The sequence below is a fragment of the Oncorhynchus nerka genome, linkage group LG24 (assembly GCF_034236695.1).
Source record: "Oncorhynchus nerka isolate Pitt River linkage group LG24, Oner_Uvic_2.0, whole genome shotgun sequence".
Taxonomy (NCBI): Eukaryota; Metazoa; Chordata; class Actinopteri; order Salmoniformes; family Salmonidae; genus Oncorhynchus; species Oncorhynchus nerka.
In genome coordinates, this window is record NC_088419.1 from 55,237,226 (window position 1) to 55,257,318 (window position 20,093).

Consider the following 20,093-nt stretch of genomic DNA (forward strand, 5'->3'; position numbering starts at 1 on the left):
GCTTAGTGATGCATGTTTTGGCCCTGCCGATACTCAACATTTCGTCTATCCCGTCTGCAGCACTAAATGGACGCCTACGGACAGAGGCTGGCAGACTGACTGCATGTTAATAAAGCCTGCTGTCCTACCTATCCTAATACAGTTCACTCAGGTTCACAAACCAGATGAAACTGTTTTGCCATTCACATTGCAAAAGTGCATGCTGTCTGTTTAACCCGGAAAGTGCCAACAGGGATACATTTTGACCCCAAGTTGTCAAAAATGTCAAACCTTTTTTTGATCTTTCTGAAAAATTGGGACTTTGTCAATCATCTAGTTACTGACAAATATGGAGAAATGAACAAATAATTTATCTTTTGTATACTAGTGGTGCTAAGATGAAAATGTAGACTCGATAGTACACTTTGTGATAAAAGCACCAAATTTGGCACAGAGGTACCGTACATGTACAGTGCATTCAAAGTATTCTGACCCCTTCCTTTTCCCCACATTTTGTTACGTTACAGCCTTGTTCTAAAATTGGTTAAATAAAAAAAATCCTCATCAATCTACACACAATATCCCATAATGACAAAGTGAAAACAGGTTTTTTGAAAATTTTGTAAATGTATTCAAAATAAAAACAGAAATGCCTTATTTACATAAGTATTCAGAACCTTTGTTATGGGACTCGAAATTGAGATCAGGTGCATCCTGTTTCCATTGATAATACAAGAGGTGTTTCTACAACTTGATTGGAATCCACTTGCAGTAAATTAAAATGATTGGACATGATTTGGAAAGGCACACACCTGTCTATATAAGGTCTCACAGTTGACAGTGCATGTCAGTGCAAAAACCAAGGCATGAGGTCGAAGGAATTGTCCGTAGAGCTCCGAGACAGGATTGCGTCGAGGCACAGGTCTGGGGAAGAGTACCAAAAACTGCCTGCAGCATTGAAGGTCGCCATGAACACAATGGCCTCCATCATTCTTAAATGGAAGAAGTTTGGAACCACCAAGACTCTTCCTAGAGTTGACCACCCGGCCAAACTGAACAATTGGGGGAGAAGGGCCTCGGTCAGGGAGGTGACCAAGAACCCGATGGTCACTCTGACAGAGCTCCAGAGTTCCCCTGTGGAGATGGGAGAACCTTCCAGAAGGACAACCATCTCTGAAGCACTCCACCAATCTGGCCTTTATGGTAGAGTGGCCAGACAGAAGCGACTCCTCAGTAAAAGACACATGACAACCATTTTGGAGTTTGCCAAAACGCACCTAAAGGACTTCAGATAGAGGTCGACCGATTATGATTTTTCAACGCCGATACCGTGCTACCTGTCCCAGACCTGCTGTTTTCAAATCTCTAGAGATAGCAGGAGGGGTAGAGATACTCTTAATCAGGGGTCCCCAAACTTTTTCCTGTGAGGGCCACATAACTTTTCCCTTCTCTGATGGGGGGCCGGTGTCAGTTTGTAACAGAAAAAGTGTGACGATCGTAGGGGAGCTTAAATTTTTTTATTGTTTTCCAGAAAGCCACACATAACCAAATAACCCTTTCCAGGTTCTTTACAGAAAAAAAGTCAGGAAACAAATAATAACACTATTAATGAAATAAATAATAACTAAATAACCCTCTCTGAGTTCTTCACAGAAAAAACAGGAAATAAATAATAACTAAATAACTCTCTCTGGGTTCTTCATAGAAAAAAAAGCCATGGAACATTAACTTTCTGTCGTGCCATGCACAATCTTAACAGATAAAAGTTCAGCTCAGTTGTCAGAGCAGAATCTCTCTGACACATATGAGCAGTCTCTTAAAGTTCTTGTGCTCCTTCCTTATAATCCTTTTGTAGGTTCCAGTAGGCTTGTAGACACCGCTGTTTGCAGCTCTCTCTCATCAACTTCCCTGTGAAAACCACAAAAGAAGCAGGTTGAGAAACTGAACTAAGTGATACAGCACCTACACAGCACAATACATTTCACTACCAGTATGGTTGTAAAGATGGATTTTATCCCAGTAGATTTTATTATGATTATATTTGTTTATGCTCAGAATGACTCATTAAAGTCAGAAAAGTGAGCTTACCTATGTATGTTCATCAGTGTGAACTGTGGGCCTGCATCTGGCTGGTGAGAAGTTGAATATCAGGTTCCATTCTAGTTACAGCCAGTCTCAAGCACTGATGCAAATGTTCATCTGTCAATCTTGATCTCATCGGGGTTTTCAGCAGTTTCATGCGAGAAAAGGTTTTCTCGCAGATATACGTGCTGCCAAAAACTGTGGACATTTTCATTGCGTGTTTTTTGATGTTTGGATATGTGTCGTTTGGGAGGGCGGCATAGAAGTCAATGAGACTGTTGGGCTTGAATGCGTCTTTCAGAACATCACAGTTCTGTAACTCAGCCAACTCAAACTGATATGAAGGCTGGGCTTCATCAATGTCGGCAACAAAGGGGTTCTGAAAAAGACGGATTTCTTTTGCATGAACATGTAGTTCACTGAATCGCACACCGAACTCCGCCTTCAGCATTTCCAGTGCTTCCACGCACTTTTCAGCTGGGAACAGGACCGCTGGGTTCTCTGTCGACAGGTTTTGGGTAGCAGGAAGATGGACGAAGTTGCGCTTTTTCACTTGTTCCAAAAGCAGCGCTAATTTCACCTCAAATGCTTTTATGTGTGAATACATGTCGCAAATGAGTTTCCCCTCGCCTTGGACGAAGTTTTGCTGCAAGTTTTGCTGCAAGTTAAGGCTGTTAAGTATTTCTGTCACGTCTGTTAAAAATGCGAGGTGCCATTTCCATTCTGGGTCGATCAGCTCTGGGACCGTTTTGTCTTTTAAATGAAGAAATGCGTTAATTTCGGGTAGCAGCTCGTAAAAACGCCTCAAAACTCTGCCCCGGCTCAGCCATCGGACCTCTGTGTAGTACAGCACATCTCCGTGCGTAGACTCCAGTTCAGACAGGAATTCTTGGAACTGCCTGTGTTTAAGTCCCTTTGCTCTGATGAAGTTTATGCACGACACCACAACCTTCATTACAGAATCCCAATTCAACACTTTGCAGCACAGTGCTTGCTGGTGAATTAGGCAGTGGACTCGTAGCGGGGCGGTGAGACCCCTTTTTTCCAACTCCCGGTTCATGCGTCCTATTAGACCGCGAGTTTCGCCCACCATGCTAGGAGCCCCGTCAGTCGTGATGCTAGCTAGCTTTGACCAGTCCAGGTCCAACTTCTCCATGGTTTGGCACACTTTGTCAAAAATATCCTCTCCCGTTGTAGTCCCTTTGAGACTTTGGAGGGCTGCCAGCTCCTCGCATATCTCAAAGTTTGCGCTAACTCCACGAATAAAAATGAGCAGTTGCGCTGTGTCTTGCACGTCCGTGCTCTCATCCAGTGCTAATGAAAAAAGTCAAATTCTTTCGTCTTCTGCTGCAGCTGGGCATATACATTACTCCCGATTTCTTCAACGCGTCTGGTGATTGTACTCGCCGACAGACTTACGGCATTAAATGCATCTTTCTTCTCGGGACACACCTCCTCCGCGACAGCATCCATACATTTCTTAACAAACTCTCCGTCAGTGAAAGGCTTACCGCTTCTTGCTATCAGTTTAGCAACCCGAAAGCTGGCCCGAACGGATGCCTGGTTCAGCTTAGCTTGGCGTACAAATGTATTCTGCTGAGATAGTAGTCCACTTTTTAGCTTTGAGAGTTTGTCTGCTCGTATTTGGCCTTGCAAGCTATCGTACTTGTCTTTGTGACGGGATTCATAGTGTCGGCGAAGATTGTATTCTTTGAATACCGCCACCGTCTCTTGACAGATGAGACAAACAGCCTTTTCTTTGCATTGAACAAAAAAAATTGTTTGTCCACTGCAGGTTAAATACCCTGCATTCTGAATCAATTTTTCTCTTACCTAACCTTTTCGCCATTATTCCGTTCTCTCTTTGACAGGGCCGGACCTAGGATTTTTTTTCTGGAGGCCAAATAGGAAAAAAATTCGATAGCGTCTCTGGTATTGTTCAGAGGGCCGGGCCAAATGTGCTGACGCGGGCCGTAGTTTGGTGACCACTGCTCTTAATGATCGGCTATGAAAAGCCAACTGACATTTACTCCTGAGGGGCTGACTTGCTGCACCCTCGACAACTACTGTGATTATTATTATTTGACCATGCAACCTTACAGTTAACTAGTCCAATGCTTTAACCACCTGCCTCTCATTGCACTACACAAGGAGCCTACCTGTTATGCGAATGCAGTAAGAAGCCAAGGTAAGTTGCTAGCTAGCATTAAACTTATCTTATAAAAATCAATCAATCAAGCAATCATAATCACTAGTTAAAACTACACATGGTTGATGATATTACTAGTTTATCTAGCGTGTCCTGCGTTGCATATAATCGATGCGGTGCGCATTCGCGTAAAACCATAAACATCAATGCCTTTCTTAAAATCAATACACAGAAGTATATACACTGCTCAAAAAAATAAAGGGAACACTAAAATAACACATCCTAGATCTGAATGAATGAAATATTCTTATTAAATACTTTTTTCTTTACATAGTTGAATGTGCTGACAACAAAATCACACAAAAATGATCAATGGAAATCAAATTTATCAACCCATGGAGGTCTGGATTTGGAATCACACTCAAAATTAAAGTGGAAAACCACACTACAGGCTGATCCAACTTTGATGTAATGTCCTTAAAACAAGTCTAAATGAGGCTCAGTAGTGTGTATGGCCTCCACGTGCCTGTATGACCTCCCTACAACGCCTGGAAAATGCTCCTGATGAGGTGGCGGATGGTCTCCTGAGGGATTTCCTCCCAGACCTGGACTAAAGCATCTGCCAACTCCTGGACAGTCTGTGGTGCAAGTCTGTGGTGCAAGTCTGTGCAAGTCTGTTGGTGGATGGAGTGAGACATGATGTCCCAGATGTGCTCAATTGGATTCAGGTCTGGAGAACGGGTGGGCCAGTCCATAGCATCAATGCCTTCCTCTTGCAGGAACTGCTGACACACTCCAGCCACATGAGGTCTAGCATTGTCTTGCATTAGGAGGAACCCAGGGCCAACCGCACCAGCATATGGTCTCACAAGGGGTCTGGGTGGGGTTATATCCTTCCTGTTTGGCCCTGTCCGTGGGTGTCCTCGTATGGGGCCACAGTGTCTCCTGATCCCTCCTGTCTCAGCCTCCAGTATTTATGCTGCAGTAGTTTGCGTGTCGGGGGGCTAGGGTCAGTTTGTTATATCTAGAGTACTTCTCCTGTCCTATTCGGTGTCCTGTGTGAATCTATGTGTGCGTTCTCTAATTCTCTCCTTCTCTCTTTCTTTCTCTTTCTCAGAGGACCTGAGCCCTAGGACCATGCCCCAGGACTACCTGACATGATGACTCCTTGCTGTCCCCAGTCCACCTGGCCGTGCTGCTGCTCCAGTTTCAACTGTTCTGCCTTAGTGGACCATGCTGGTCATTTATGAACATTTGAACATCTTGGCCATGTTCTGTTATAATCTCCACCCGGCACAGCCAGAAGAGGACTGGCCACCCCACATAGCCTGATTCCTCTCTAGGTTTCTTCCTAGGTTTTGGCCTTTCTAGGGAGTTTTTCCTAGCCACCGTGCTTCTTCACCTGCATTGCTTGCTGTTTGGGGTTTTAGGCTGGGTTTCTGTACAGCACTTTGAGATATCAGCTGATGTACGAAGGGCTATATAAATACATTTGATTTGATTTGAGGATCTCATCTCGGTACCTAATGGCAGTCAGGCTACCTCTAGCGAGCACATGGAGGGCTGTGCGGCCCCCCAAAGAAATGCCACCCCACACCATGACTGACCCACCGCCAAACCAGTCATGCTGGAGGATGTTGCAGGCAGCAGAACGTTCTCCACGGCGTCTCCAGACTCTGTCACGTCTGTCACATGTGCTCAGTGTGAACCTGCTTTCATCTGTGAAGAGCACAGAGCGCCAGTGGCGAATTTGCCAATCTTGATGTTCTCTGGCAAATGCCAAACGTCCTGCATGGTGTTGGGCTGTAAGCACAACCCCTACCTGTGGACGTCGGGCCCTCATACCACCCTCATGGAGTCTGTTTCTGACCATTTGAGCAGACACATGCACATTTGTGGCCTGCTGGAGGTCATTTTGCAGGGATCTGGCAGTGCTCCTCTGCTCCTCCTTGCACAAAGGCGGAGGTAGCAGTCCTGCTGCTGGGTTGTTGCCCTCCTACGGCCTCCTCCATGTCTCCTGATGTACTGGCCTGTCTGCTGGTAGCGCCTCCATGCTCTGGACACTACGCTGACAGACACAACAAACCTTCTTGCCACAGCTCGCATTGATGTGCCATCCTGGATGAGCTGCACTACCTGAGCCACTTGTGTGGGTTGTAGACTCCGTCTCATGCTACCACTAGAATCAAAGCACCGCCAGCATTCAAAAGTGACCAAAACATCAGCCAGGAAGCATAGGAACTGAGAAGTGGTCTGTGGTCCCCACCTGCAGAACCACTCCTTTATTGGGGGTGTCTTGCTAATTGCCTATAATTTCCACCTGTTGTCTATTCCATTTGCACAGCAGCATGTGAAATCTATTGTCAATCAGTGTTGCTTCCTAAGTGGACAGTTTGATTTCACAGAAGTGTGATTGACTTGGAGTTACATTGTGTTGTTTAAGTGTTCCCTTTATTGTTTTGAGCAGTGTATATATATATATATTTTGAATTTTTCCCCCTTTTCTCCCCAATTCTGTGGTATCCAATTGTTAGTAGTTACTATCTTGTCTCATTGCTACAACTCCCGTACGGGCTCGGGAGAGACAAAGGTTGAAGGCCATGCATCCTCCGAAACACAACCCAACCCAGCCACACTGCTTCTTAACACAGCACGCATCCAACCCGGAAGCCAGCAGCACCAATGTGTCTGAGGAAACACCGTGCACCTGGCAACCTGGTTGGCGTGCACTGCGCCCGGCCCGCCACAGGAGTCACTAGTGCGCGATGAGACAAGGATATCCCTATTTTGTGTCACTTCTCTTGCGTTCATTGCACACAGAGTCAGGGTATATGCGATAATAATAAACATTTTGTTTTCGAAATGATAGTTTCCAGATTTGACCATATTAATTAGCATTAACTAATTAGCATTAGCTCATTATAATCATTACGACCTTCAAAAAAGTATTTTACACACATCATAGGTGTCCGTTACAATCTATGCAATAACTGGAATGCATTATTTGTCACCAGTACTTGAAAACGTGAATAAAACTGTAAATACACACATAACGTTACATACGTACAGACTGTATACTACAGTAGAAACGACAACACGATATACAGTAAATAAGACGTGGAGAGGTTCTGTGTCTGCACCACGTATTCTCACTACTGGTGTCCCCAAGGGCTCGGTTGTAGGCCCTCTCCTCTTCTTTCTATACACCAAGTCACTTGGCTAAGTCATATCCCCACATGGTCTCTCCTATCATTGCTATCATCCGCATAGCAATGTGGTGACACGCATCTCTGCGTGCCTGGCAGATATCTCAGCTTGGATGTCGGCACACCACCTCAAGCTCCACAAGACGGAGCCAATCTTCTTCCCAGGGAAGACCTGGCTGCTCCAAGACCTCTCCATCACGGTTGACAACTCCACGGTGTCCCCCTCCCAGAGTGCAAAGAACCTTGGTGTGAACTTGGACAACACCCCGTCGTTCTCTGCAAACATCAAAGCAGTGACTCGCACCTGCAGGTTTATGCTCTACAACATCCTTAGAGTATGACCCTACCTCACACAGGAAGTGGCGCAGGTCCTAATCCAGGCACATGCCATCTCCGGTCTGGATTACTGCAACTCGCTGTTGACTGGGCTCCCCGCTTGTGCCATCAAACCCCCTGCAACTTATCCAGAATGCTTTAGCCCTGCCTGGTGTTTAACCTTCCCAAGTTCTCCCATGTCACCCCACTCCTCCATACACTCCACTGGCTTCCAGTCAAAGCTCAAATCTACTACAAGACCATGGTAATTGCCTACCGAACAGAAAGAGGAACTGCCCCTCCCTACCTTCAGGCTGTGCTGCCGGCTCTGGTGTCTTGGCCCTCCCGTTATTCTCTGTCCTGGCACTCCAATGTTGGAATCAGCTTCCCCCTGAAGCTAGGACAGCAGAATCCCTTCCCTTCTTCCCGAAAACATCTGAAACCATACCTCTTCAAAGAGTATCTTAAATAATCCTAGGGCACCCCAACTTGCACCCCCTCCTCACCCCGACAAACACTAAAATGTTAACTTTTCCCCCCTTACTAGCTCTGACCTTGCTAATAGCTACTTTATTGAGGAAAAATGTACTTACTATGACTGCTTCCAATGTTAAACAGTATGCCACTTTTATTCTGTGACCACGAAACGGACATAGTAGGTCACCTATGACGATACAGTAGATTCAGCGGTTGAAAGGCTTGATTGGTCTTCATGACATTGTACCATTATTCTATGATGTTTTGAGTGGAGTGTGTAGAGGAGAAACAAAAGGGGAAGACAAGGCCAGGGAAGTGCTCATTGCTTCAATGGGAACGGAATGACCTCTGTTCTCAATCAAGGTTGTTTCAGAAACATATTTTTCATATTCACATTGTTAATTGAACCACGCCCATCACATGAATACAGCATGTCTCTTCTGTAACCTCAGCCAAAGCCCTTCAAACTAAATTGCATCGGAATCAAATTGTTGTGAGGTTGGCTAATTCCATGAATCCCACAGTAATTGATTTTTGGCATCACTGGGAATTCAGTGTGTTAGAAGGTAATATTATACCGTATGCTCTCTGAAACAGTGAGTATGTTAAGATGCACACGAATCATTTGATATTAAACTGATTATGGCAGTAGGTTGAGTACAGAAATAGTAATGTAAACACCTTACTCTGCTTATCTTAATCGGCGTAAGGTCAGAATCGAAGTAAGCACACGCCGATGAAAACACCTTGTTTCCTAAGCAATGTTTCAAATGATTAGGACATGTTAACAGCTTAATCGGTGTTCCAGCGGTGTATTGGATCTGCGCATGTGCCAGCACCAGCCGAGTGATCCTCCCTCTTATTGTGAGTGAAGTGAGAACTCTTAGAAATGCATCTTAGAAAGAGTTGTTGCATACAAACGTTATACGTCCGAACTCAGAATCAAAAAGGTTTCTCAAAAATAACATGGTCACTGCGGTAGAATGTTTATTTTTGATAGGCGATTTTCTGCATTTATCAAAAGTCCCATCAGGTAGCCTGATTTCAGACGTGTCCATGTAAACAGGATTATTAGGGAAATCGTTCTTCTTGCAAAGCATGTAAACATTTTAAACAAGCTATTATATTAATCTGACTATCCACAATAATCATATTATTGTGTGCATGTAACCGTGCTCAGTGAGTAGAAGTCTGAGAGATATGGGATCTCAGCACTGTTATTAGTTCATTACCGGTAGCTACTATGATAAACAGTCATAGAGTAATTGCCACTTCATCATTGCCCTGGCAACTACAGGAATGCAACTGTGAGTGACTCTACATCTCTTTCTCTCATTCACTCTCTCTCTCTCATCACACACACACACACACACACACACACACACACACACACACACACACACACACACACACACACACACACACACACACACACACACACACACACACACACACACACACACACACACACACACACAATATCAAAATGAGTCTGGCTGTGAAGCTGTGGCCGAGCAAAAGTTAATTACTGGGTTAGCGGAGTGCAGGCGGCCCAACCCTCCCAATTATCTGCCATCCCAAAGAGCAGACCCTCTGGCTGCACAGCCAATTAACAAGAGTGCTGGAGCTACCCTGAAGCCAGGATACAATGAATTAAGTCTTAAAAAATGATGAGGTTGAGGTGGCTGATGAGGATTTATAATGTACTGTACACTCACGTCAATTTAATAGTGACCTGGAGGGCATTGCAACATTTGAGCATTGTAGGGAAAGACAAAGAGAGAATCCCTCTATCTCGCTCTCTCTCCGTATCTCAAAGCACTTTTATCCCCATTAAGCGATTGAAATGGAATCTTAGGCAAAGCCCCTGTCTAATCCCAGATTCCAGGGCTCCACTCTTCAATTAAGATCAGCTTAAGTTCGCTGGCCAATGCTGCCCTGGTCCTTTCATCTCTCCCTGTTCCTGCTCCCTTCCCTTTCCTCTGACAGGATGCAGGTTTCAAAGGCAATTACTGTACTATTGAACGCTAGCACTTATTTTCCCTTCCTGAATGTGTCACGGAAATGCAGGCCAAAAAACAATAGCAATGGCGACTGATAACGTGCTGGTAACACGTTGTTGACGGGTGGCGGTGGGCAATGCTGGAAGATCATTTTGTTGGCACTGCAGAGCGCTTTATTGTACAACTGCAATCAAAGGTTTAGCTGAGAGAGTTCATCCGAAATGGGTCGTTGGCACACACACATACTATAGTATATTGTATGCCAAGTTACTTAAAGGTATTTTGCTGCAGTTCACAGAACTTTCCATTGAAACGCATGCACACAATGTCTTAGAACGTGACACTTAATTGCCCTATTGGTCTATTTCAGAACGGTCAGGCAGGTTAACTCCCAAGGCCTTTTAGACAGTGACTGAACAAAATAGATAAGGGTAGAACCAAAATGGCTGTTGTCCACTGTGTACTGGGTTTCAGTGTTAAATTATTCAATTACTGGCTTCCTAGCATCCAACTCTGAGGTACCTGGCCTATAACTGCTGGGCTTGGGCAGTATACCGTATACTGGGCTATTTGGAAACAGCCACAGAAACTATTTATTTTAAGTTTGTTTTATTAATTTGAATATTTGTAGCTACTTTTTAGGTATATACTGATCCAGGAGATAAAGCAGATTGTGTTCCTCATTTCCCCTGTCACATTATTTTTCATTATTAAGCTTACCGGTAGTCCACAGTCAAATGGTGTTTCTTTACAAGCACAAAACAAAGAAAGACAGGAGACTTGTGCCTCACTCACTGTTGTGCAGCACACGCCAGGTGATCTAGTTACAGTTTGGAAATCACAACTAAATGTTTTCCATCTAGATATCTTATAACTATTAAGTTAACTATCTAAAATATGCTAAATGCTTTGCAGTTGTGTATTTGGTTTGTTAACTTAGTAGTTATCTATCAAATAGTTTATATCAGAGACTGTATAAAAGGTTTGCAATGTGCTCGTTAGCATTTAGCTAGCATTTGCCTTGTGATTTTACATGTACTTCGGATTACAGAGGCTCAGTCGTGTTTGAAAATAGTGCCTCTTGTGTTTAGTGACGGTATTTTAAAAATATTTAACCAGGCAAGTCAGTTAAGAACAAATTCTTATTTTCAATGACAGCCTAGGAACAGTGGGTTAACTGCCTTGTTCAGGGGCAGAACGACAGATTTTTACCTTGTCAGCTCGGGGATTCGATTTTGCAACCTTATTATTGAATGTCCCGGGATGGCACGAGGTCGGAATGATGGTTGGGACAACCTGGATACTGCCCAAGCCTAGTAATCTGCATGTATTATTAGCTTGTGTTCTCACACCAAGGAGAAACCATTCTGACCAAAATAGCCTCCAACACTATGCCAGATACAGAGGGTTGCTGAGGTTGCAAATAAAGATGATGATATAAACATCAAAGTAACTAGATGAACCTTTTTCAATCAGTACTCCTGTCATCTTTCTTTCATTTAAGAGTTGATCAAGAGCATGCAGTGGTGTAAAGTCAAAGTAAAAATACTTGAAAGTACTACTTAAGTACTACTTTTTATCTGTACTTTACTTTACTATTTATAACTTTTGTTTTTACTTCACTACATTCCTAAAGAAAATTATTTACTTTTTACTCCATACATTTTCCCTGACACCCAAAAGTGTTTGTTACATTTTGAATGCTTTACAGTACAGGAAAATTGTCTAATTTACATACTTATCAAGAGAACATCCTTGGTCATCCCTAGTGCCTCTGATCTGGCGGACTCACTAAACACATGCTTCGTTTATAAATAATGTCTGAGTGTTGGAGAGTGCCGTAAATGAAAAAAACTAGAAAATGGTGCCGTCTAGTTTGCTTAATATAAGGAATTTGTCACGAGTCCGACCGAGGGTGTTTCCCCTTCCCGGGCGGGTGGCGCTCGGCGGTCGTCGTCACCGGCCTATTAGCTGCCACTGATTGTTTTTCCTCCCCCTCCTTGTATGTTTAGTGGTAGCACCTGTTCATGTTTAATTAGTTTGTCTTTATTAGACAGCCGGCCCGCCTGGTTGTTGTGCGGGATTATTTCAATGTAACCTTCGGCTCTGTGTTAGAGGTACGTGTTAGTGCCTGGTCGTGATTTTTTCCATTGTACATTTTGATTCCCTGTGGTTGGAAACGTAACTTTTGTGAGCACCCTGTGGTGCGTTGGTGCTATTAAAAGACGCACAGCATTGAACTCTGTCTCCTGCATTTGACTCCACACCCACGATACCCGGAGCATTACAGAATCCCGCACCTATCAAATTGAATGGAGTCAGCAGGAGCAGCAGCCAACCCTCTCCCATCGATGGAGGAACGGGTTCTCCACCACACCACCGTCCTCCATCGGATCGGATCCGCGATGGATCAAGTGATGGAGAGAATGGACAGATGGGAGAGGAGTGGTCTCCTCTCTCCACCTTCGGCACCCACGGTTCCGGACTCCCCATCTCCCGACTCCAGCACCCTCCGTCTGACGCTACCGGGGACTTATGATGGAGCGGCGGCGGGTTGCCAGGGGTTTCTGCTTCAGCTGGAGCTATACCTGGCCACCATCAGACCCACTCCCTCAGGAGCAGAGAGGGTGAGTGTCCTCATCTCCTGCCTCACGGGTCGTGCTCTGGAGTGGGCGAACGCAGTCTGGAATGGCCCAGACTCAGCGCGGGAGCACTGCACAGAGTTTTCCCGTCGCTTCCGTGCCGTGTTTGATCACCCTCTAGACGGCCGAGCGGTGGGAGAACGACTATTTCATCTCAGGCAGGAGAGGAGGAGCGCCCAGGATTACGCGCTGGAGTTCCGGACCTTGGCAGCCGGATCTGGGTGGAACGACAGGGCCCTTATGGACCACTACAGGTGTAGTCTCCGAGAGGACGTCCGCCGGGGGTTAGCGTGTCGGGACACCACTCTGTCACTGGATCAGCTGATTGACATGTCCATTCGACTGGATAATCTGCTGGCTGCCCGCGGGCGTTCAGAGAGGGTCCTGTGCGTTCCACCACCCAGCCCCTCCGCTCCCATTCCAATGGAGTTGAGAGGGGCTGCGCCGAGGGGTACCGGAGGAGGAGGCCTTCCCTGCACCAACTGTGGTCGGAGAGGACACACGTCTGATCGGTGCTGGGGGGGTCCGTCTGGGAGTAGAGATGGCAGGCGGAACGCTTCCCGGTCACCCCAGGTGAGTCAGCATCAAACTCACCCAGAACCCCTTGTTGGCCACATGTTTGTGTTAACCTTTTTCCTTCACTTTTTTCCCTCTTCCCAGCATAGGGCGCTAGTCGATTCAGGCGCAGCTGGGAACTTTATGGATCGCGGACTCGCCCTTAAGTTAGGGGTTCCGCTGGTACCGATAGATTCTCCTTTCCCCGTGCACTCCCTAGATAGCCGGCCATTAGGGTCAGGGATGGTCAGGGAGACCACGGTCCCACTGGACATGGTGACGCAGGGGAATCATAGGGAGCGTATCAGTTTCTTTATTATTGATTCGCCTGCGTTTCCAGTGGTGCTGGGGACTCCCTGGCTGGCCCTGCACAATCCTAAAATTTCGTGGAGACAGGGGGTTCTCCAGGGGTGGTCAGAGGAGTGTTCTGGAAGGTGTTTAGGAGTTTCCATCGGTGCCACGTTGGTGGAGAGTCCAGACCAGGGTTCCACGGTGTGCATTCCCCCCGAGTATGCCGATTTGGCAATCGCTTTCAGTAAAGTGAAAGCGACTAAATTACCACCTTATCGACCGGGAAGGGATTGTACGATAGATCTCCAGGTAGACGCTGCGCTTCCCAAGAGTCACGTGTACCCACTGTCCTAGGAGGAGACGTTGGCAATGGAGACATATGTCACGGAGTCGCTGGGACAGGGGTACATTCGGCCCTCCATTTCACCCGTCTCCTCGAGTTTCTTTTTTGTGAGGAAAAAGGAGGGAGGCTTGCGTCCGTGTATCGATTATAGAGGTCTAAACGCCATCACAGTGGGGTATAGTTACCCTCTACCTCTCATCGCTACGGCGGTGGAATCGTTCCACGGAGCGCAGTTCTTCACAAAACTGGATCTCAGGAGCGCATATAGTCTGGTGCATATTCGGAAGGGAGACGAGTGGAAAACCGCATTTAGTACTACATCAGGCCACTATGAGTACCTCGTCATGCCGTATGGGTTAAAAAATGCTCCAGCCGTTTTTCAATCCTTTGTAGACGAGATTCTCAGGGACCTGTGCGGGCAGGGAGTGGTTGTTTATATCGATGACATTCTGATCTACTCGGCCACTCACACCGCGCATGTGTCTCTGGTGCACAAGGTGCTATCGCATTTCCACCTCGGGGGTAGTGATGGAGGGTGACCGCATTAGGGCCGTGCGTAATTGGCCGACTCCGACCACGGTAAAGGAGGTGCAGCGGTTTTTGGGTTTTGCCAACTACTACCGGAGGTTTATCCGGGGTTTTGGCCAGATAGCGGCTCCCATCACCTCACTGCTGAAGGGGGGCCCGGTGCGGTTGCAGTGGTCAGCAGAGGCGGACGGAGCATTCAACAAGTTGAAGGCGCTGTTCACTGATGCGCCCGTGTTGGCGCATCCGGACCCCTCTCTAGCATTCATAGTGGAGGTGGACACGTCTGAGGCTGGGGTGGGTGCCGTGCTATCACAGCGCTTGGGTACGCCACCAAAACTCCACCCCTGCGCTTTCTTCTCAAGGAAGCTCAGCCCAGCGGAGCGTAACTATGATGTGGGGGACCGGGACTTGCTAGCGGTGGTTAGAGCTCTGAAGGTGTGGAGACACTGGCTTGAGGGGGCTAAGCACCCTTTTCTCATCTGGACCGACCACCAGAATCTGGAGTATATTCGGGCAGCTAGGAGACTTAACCCACGTCAGGCAAGGTGGGCCATATTCTTCACCCGGTTCCGGTTTACTTTGTCTTATAGACCGGGCTCCCAGAACGTGAAGGCTGACGCACTGTCCCGCCTTTACGACACGGAGGATGGGTCCACCGAACCTACTCCCATCCTTCCCGCCTCAAAGCTGGTAGCCCCAGTGGTATGGGAGTTGGACTCGGACATCGAGCGGGCGTTATGGGCTGAACCCGCGCCTCCTCAGTGTCCAGCGGGGCGAAGGTACGTGCCGCTTGGTGTTCGGGACAAACTGATTCGGTGGGCTCACGTCCTACCCTCCTCGGGTCACCCTGGGGTGACGAGGACAGTGGGGAGCCTTCAGGGGAGGTATTGGTGGCCTACGTTGGCTAAGGACGTTAAGGGTTATGTCTCCTCCTGTTCAGTGTGCGCTCAGAGTAAGGCTCCTAGGCACCTTCCTAGAGGGAAGCTACAACCCCTCCCCATTCCACAGCGGCCATGGTCACATCTGTCCATAGATTTCCTGACCGATCTTCCGCCGTCTCAGGGGAACACCACGGTTCTAGTGATTGTGGATCGGTTCTCTAAGTCCTGCCGTCTCCTCCCGTTGCCCGGTATCCCTACAGCCCTACAGACTGCGGAGGCATTATTCACCCATGTCTTTCGACACTACGGGGTGCCGGAGGACATCGTTTCTGATCGGGGCCCCCAATTCACGTCTCGGGTATGGAGAGCGTTCATGGAACGCTTGGGGGTCTCTGTCAGCCTGACCTCCGGTTATCACCCGAGAGTAATGGGCAGGTGGAGAGAATGAACCAGGAGGTGGGTAGGTTTCTGCGGTCGTATTGCCAGGATCGGCCAGGGGAGTGGGCACGATACATTCCCGGGGCTGAAATGGCTCAGAACTCACTACGCCACTCCTCTACTAACGTGTCCCCTTTTCAGTGTGTGTTGGGGTACCAGCCGGTCCTGGCACCATGGCATCCGAGCCAGACCGAGGCTCCTGCGGTGGAGGAATGGGTACAGCGCTCCAAGGAGACCTGGAGGGCCGTCCAGGAATCTCTACGACAAGCGAGTGGACAGCAGAAGAGGAGTGCTGACCGCCACGGCAGTGAGGCCCCGTGTTTGTACCGGGGGACAGGGTCTGGCTCTCGACCCGAAACCTACCTCTCCGCTTGCCCTGCCGGAAGCTGGGTCCGCAGTGTGTAGGGCCCTTTAAAGTCCTGAGGAGAATAAACGAGGTGTGTTATCGATTACAACTCCCTTCCTATTATCGTATTAACCCCTCGTTTCATGTGTCTCTCCTCAGGCCGGTGGTAGCTGGTCCCCTGCAGGACAGTGAGGTACCGGAGGTCCCTCCCCCCCTCTGGACATCGAAGGGTCCCCGGCGTACACGATCCGGGCCATTCTGGACTCAAGATGCCGGGTGAGGGGCCTGCAGTACCTCGTGGACTGGGAGGGGTACGGTCCGGAGGAGAGGTGCTGGGTACCGGTGGGGGACATCTTGGATCCATCCATGTTGAGGGATTTCCATCGCCTCCATCCGGATCGCCCTGCACCTCGTCCTCCGGGGCGACCTCGAGGCCGGTGTCGGCGCGCTGCGGGAGCCGCGCGTCAGAGGGGGGTACTGTCACGAGTCCGACCGAGGGTGTTTCCCCTTCCCGGGCGGGTGGCGCTCGGCGGTCGTCGTCACCGGCCTATTAGCTGCCACTGATTGTTTTTCCTCCCCCTCCTTGTATGTTTAGTGGTAGCACCTGTTCATGTTTAATTAGTTTGTCTTTATTAGACAGCCGGCCCACCTGGTTGTTGTGCGGGATTATTTCTATGTAACCTTCGGGTCTGTGTTAGAGGTACGTGTTAGTGCCTGGTCGTGATTTTTTCCATTGTACATTTTGATTCCCTGTGGTTGGGAACTAACTTTTGTGAGCACCCTGTGGTGCGTTGGTGCTATTAAAAGACGCACAGCATTGAACTCTGTCTCCTGCATTTGACTCCACACCCACGACACCCGGAGCATTACAGAATTTCAAATTATTTATACTTTAACTTTAACTTTTGACACTTAAGTATATTTTAAACAAAATACTTTTAGACTTTTACTCAAGTATAATTTTACTGGGTGACTTTAACGTTTACTTGTGTCATTTTCCATTAAGGTATCTTTACTTTTACTCAAGTATGACATTTGGGTACTTTTTCCATAACTAAGAGCATGTATCCAAAAGGAATGAAGAGAGGAACTGTGGTGCAGTATGCTGAATTTATAATGCTGTAATTTTAGCTCCATACACAGAACATGAGAATGTAGAATGTTGTCTCAGAACTCAAGCACTCCTTCATGACACAGAGAGGTGGTGAAGCTGTGGGAAATTCAACAGTACACCGCCCAGAAAACCTCAAGTAGCAAGTATGGGAGAGGCAGAACAAATCTCTGAAGCAAATCGTTTTATTTATTTTTGCAAAAAGAGAAGCACTCCTAGCTATTTTTTTTTTTTTTTGTAACAGGTCACCCCTAACAGCTCAAGTGAGACTGCTGGTTCCAGCCAGACCTCCAAAAGAGCTGTTAGATAAAGTCTTGTCTCTGTGTCTACTGAAGCAAGAGGTGTTTGGTTCCATAGGGAGGATGCATGTCCCTTGTGTAAGGGCCTGGGGAAACATTAGCCACACACAGAGAGAGAGAGAGAGAGAGAGAGAGAGAGAGAGAGAGAGAGAGAGAGAAAGATAGAGAGAGAGAGAGAGAGAGAGAGAGAGAGAGAGTCTGGCTTCAGTCAGACTGGGGGCGTTATTCAATCAAAACAGTAACCAGGTATCCATCTGTCTTTCTGTCCATCTAACAATTTGTTCATCTGTTTATCTGTCCGTATGGTTGTCTGTCCATCTGTCCACCTGTCTAGTTTCATGTTTCAAGTTTCAAGTTCTAATCTCACATGTACAAGTACACTGAAATACCTTGTAAACTCAAAACCCAACAATACAATAATCAATAACAATGTTGTTTTTTTTTTAAATGTAACCTTTCTTTAACTAGGCAAGTCAATGTAATACTAGAAAAAAAGGTGAGAAATAATGTGCATAACACAATAAGTAACGTAAGCATGCTATATACAGGGTCATTTCCAATACAACATTTACAACGTACAGGGATACGGGAGTGATGGAGGTAGATATTTATAGGGGTAAAGTGACTAGGCATCAGGATATAAGATAAACAGAGTAGCAACAGCTTGTTTGTGAGTGGGTGTGTGTGTGTGTAGAGTCAGTATAAATGTATGTGCATATTATGTGTGAGTGAGCAGATGATGGAGTTAGTGTGTGTGTGAGTGTGTAGAGCCCCGTGAGTGTGCATAGAGACAGAAAATAAAAAATAAAATAAAAAATAAATGTCAATGAGGATACAAGGTTAACTCAGATAGTCCACGTAGCTAATTTGTTAGCTATTAATCAGTCTTATTGCTTGGGGATAAAAGCTGTTCAAGAGCCTGTTGGTGCCAGACTTGATGCACCGGTATCGCTTGCCGTGTGGAAGCAGAGAGAATAGTCTATGGCTTGGGTGGTTGGAGTCTTTAACGGGCCTTCCTACCACACCGCCTGATATAGATGACCTGGATGGCAGGGAGCTCGGCCCCAGTGATGTACTGGGCTGCCCACACCACCCTCTTTAGCATCATGAGATTGAGGGAGGGGCTATCGCCATGCCAGGCAGTGATGCAGCCAGTCAAAATGCTCTCAATGGTACACTTCTAGGATTTGAGGATGATGCCAAACTGTTTCAACCTCATGACTGTGCGTGCGTGTTTGGACCATTTGAAATCTTTAGTGATTTGGACACCGAGGAACTTGAAGCTCTCGACCTGTTCCATTGCGGCCTTGTCGATGTGAATGGCGGTGTGCATGCCCCCAGTTTCCTGTAGTCCACAATCAGCCCCTTGGTCATACTGATGTTGAGTAAGTGGTTGTTGTTCTGGCACCACACTGTCAGGTCACTTGAGGCTGACTCATCGTCGCCGGTGATCAGGCCTACCACCGTCGTGTCGTCAGAAAACTTGATGGTGTTGGAGTCGTGCGTGGCCATGCACACCCTAAGCACACCCTGTTCGGCCCCTGTGTTGAGGGTCAGCGAGGCAAAGGTGATGTTGCTTGCTCTTATCACCTGTGGTCGGCCGGTCAGGAAGTCCAGGACCCAGTTATAGAGGGAGGTGTTCAGGCCCAGAGTCCTAAGCTTGGTGACGAGCTTGAAGGGGACAATGGTGTTGAGCTGAACGTTGAGCTGTAGTCAATGAATAGAATTCTCACATAGGTGTTCCTCTCATCTACAGAAGGTGGGTGAGGGCAGTGTGGAGAGCAATTGAGATTGCGTCAACTATGGATCTGTTGGGGTGGTATGCAAATTGGAGTGGGCCTATGGTGTCTGGGATGGTAGAGTTGATGTGTGCCATAACCAGCCTCTCAAAGAACTTCATGATTAAAGAAGTGAGTGCTACAGTGCGGTAGTCGTTGTGGCATGAAGCCTTGGTCATCTTAAAACGTGGAGATTACAGACTGGGACTAGGAGAGGTTGAAAATTAGTCTTCAAGACATGTAACTTTCAAAATCCAAAAATCCAAATGCTTTATAGGGGATGATTTCAGAGACACGAGCTCCCCTAAATGCAACAAAAGTCAAAAACTTTGGGGGTATCTAATTGAACCATTCTTCTTTTTTTTCCCCTAAGGTCAGTGTGGCGGAGAGGTCAGGGGCATCTTCCGAGCCCCCAGGAAGACATCCCGAGGCAGGTTGCTCTGACTTCAGACATTGGGCATGGCAGAACGGACTCCAGTCTATGATGGCACCCGTAGACCAGTTGATGAGGGGATTGTGTCACTAGAGCCAGGAGAATCACAAAAAAACATGAATCTGAGGAGACTTGATGAGTAGAAATTGAGTAGTCTCGCTGTGATTCCCTGACACCCGTAAATTGGAATTATGAGTGCGCCCATCCAGTGCTCTAACAGTGCTCTAACATCCATGG

The 20,093-nt window shown here is 47.1% G+C and overlaps 1 long non-coding RNA gene across 1 annotated transcript; it reads right to left on the reverse strand.

Moving 5' to 3' along the window:
* Positions 1 to 1,532: 1,532 nt before the first annotated feature.
* LOC135564395 (uncharacterized) lies at positions 1,533 to 2,687 on the reverse strand. The gene is made up of 2 exons (XR_010460983.1): positions 2,068 to 2,687; positions 1,533 to 1,887 (listed from the first exon to the last, which is right to left on the reverse strand). It is a non-coding gene; the product is annotated as an uncharacterized LOC135564395 (long non-coding RNA).
* Positions 2,688 to 20,093: the final 17,406 nt, after the last annotated feature.